This window comes from Aegilops tauschii, chromosome 5 (genome assembly GCF_002575655.3).
Source record: "Aegilops tauschii subsp. strangulata cultivar AL8/78 chromosome 5, Aet v6.0, whole genome shotgun sequence".
NCBI classification, from domain to species: domain Eukaryota; kingdom Viridiplantae; phylum Streptophyta; class Magnoliopsida; order Poales; family Poaceae; genus Aegilops; species Aegilops tauschii.
Genome location: NC_053039.3, coordinates 552,764,497 through 552,766,946, shown reverse-complemented (window position 1 = coordinate 552,766,946; position 2,450 = coordinate 552,764,497).

The window sequence follows — 2,450 nt, the reverse complement described above, 5'->3', positions numbered from 1 at the left end:
ACCAGAGGGGGAACTCTCCTCCCATCTAGGGGGGGGGGGCAAGGAAGAAGAAGAAGGAGGAGGGGGCTCTCTCCCCTCTATCCCGGTGGCGCCGGAGTGTCGCCGGGGCAAGGATCGTGACAACGATCTACATCACCAATCTTGCTACCGTCAACACCAACTTTCTCCCCCTCTATGCAGCGGTGTAACACCTCTTCTCCCCGCTGTAATCTCTACTTAAACATGGTGCTCAACTCCATATATTATTTCCCAATGATATTTGGCTATCCTATGATATTTGAGTAGATCTGTTTTGTCCTATGGGTTAATCGTGATCTTGGTTGGTATGATTGTATATTTTATTTATGGTGCTGTCCTACGGTGCCCTCCGTCTCGCGCAAACATGAGGGATCACCGCTGTAGGGTGTTGCAATACGTTCATGATTCGCTTATGATGGGTTGCGAGAGTGACAGAAGCTTAAACCCGAGTAGGTGAGTTGTTGCGTATGGGATAAATAGGACTTGGTACTTAATGCTATGGTTGGGTTTCACAACCTTAATGATCTTTAGTAGTTGCGGATGCTTGCTAGGGGTCCAATCATAAGTGCATATGATCCAAGTAGACAAAGTATGTTAGCTCATGCGTCTCCCTCATATAAAATTGCAAGAATGATTACCGGTACTTGTTATCGATTGCCTAGGGACAAATGACTTTCTTGTTGACAAAAGCTATCCACTTTTATACCTTGCAATTCATTCGTAGTTTTATTCTCGCAAAGTACTCATAGTTTTATTCTTGCGAAATAGTTTCATACTTGTTCTAGGTAAAGAAAATGTTAAGTGTGCATAGATTTGTATCAGTGGTCGATAGAACTTGAGGGAATATTTGTTCTACCTTTAGCTCCTCGTTGGGGTCGACACTCTTATTTATAAAAGAAGGCTACAACTGACCCCGTATACTTGTGGGTTATCAAGAACCACCCAAAATCTATCATACTACCTAAGCTTTCTATTTAGATCATCTTTGATCCAGTTGTGCTCGTGCTGAAAACCCAACTAGCTTAGTTGAGGGAAAATCATCAAACGAGCATGCTTATTTTGTGCGACACCTCTTATCTCAAAAAGGGAAACTTTTGTGGCATAATATTAATAGTTTGTATTGCTATGCTTTAAATTTATGTGAAATACATGATTTTACTTGTTGTTCCGAAGACTCTAAGAAACACCTTTTCTTTCAATGTGAGTTTAAGGATAATGGAATCTTATCTTCTTATGCCAAGGGAGTTTATAATTACTTTGATATTGAACAAATTGAAGAATTTGTTGCTTTTAAGGGTGCCTATGAAGTTGCTTCTTTGATTGAAAAGTATGATGCTACTCTTTACAAATCTGAAAATTTTGCCATACTTAAATATTGCTATGAAAATTATTCTTCTAATGCTTATATTGAACCATATATTGAGGACTTCTCCGCTGTCCAAGAAGAGACTAACATTTTGCAGGAGTCTATGGAAGAAGAAATTGATTTAACTGTGTGCTCATTGGATGAAAGAGATGATGAGGAGAGCGAAGAACAAAAGGAGGAAGAGCGGATTAGCTACCCGTGCCCACCTTCTAATGAGAGTAACTCTTCAACTCATACATTATTTAATTTCCCTTCATGCTTATAGAAGGATGAATGTTATGATAATTGCTATGATCCCATTGATTCGTTTGAAATATCCCTTTTTGACGAACTTGATGCTTGTGGCCAAGATGCCAATATGAATTATGCTTATGGATATGAAATTGCTATGGTTCCTTATATTAAGAATGAAATTGTTGCTATTGCACCCACACATGATAGTCCTACTATCTTTTTGAATTCTCCAAACTACAATATATCGAAGAAGTTTGTTCTTATTAAGGATTATATTGATGGGTTGCCTTTTACCGTTGCACATGATAATTTTGATGAATATAATATGCATGTGCTTTCTGCTCCTACTTGCAATTATTATGAGAGAGGAACTACATCTCCACCTCTTTATGTTTCCAACACGATAAAATTGCAAGAAACTGCTTATGCTATGTATTGGCCTTTACTTGATGTGCATGAATTGTTCTTATATGACATGCCGATGCATAGGAAGAGAGTTAGACTTCGTCATTGCTTGATATATGTTGCTTTGTGCTCACTAATAAATGCCAAATCATTACTAATTAACATTGGCTTTAGTATACCTTGGGACCCAGGTGGATCCATTACTTGAGCACTTTATGCCTAGCTTAATGGCTTTAAAGAAAGCGCTGCCAGGGAGACAACCCAGAAGTTTTAGAGGGTCATTTATTTCTGTTGAGTGCTTTTATAAAGTTTAAAAACAAAAAAATATAGAGGGGAACTTAAACTTCACAAAAAGAAAAGTGAAAGTGAGAGGGACGAGCATTGTGAAAGTGGGAGCTAGCCTTGAACTTTGTTCATGCCCATGGAA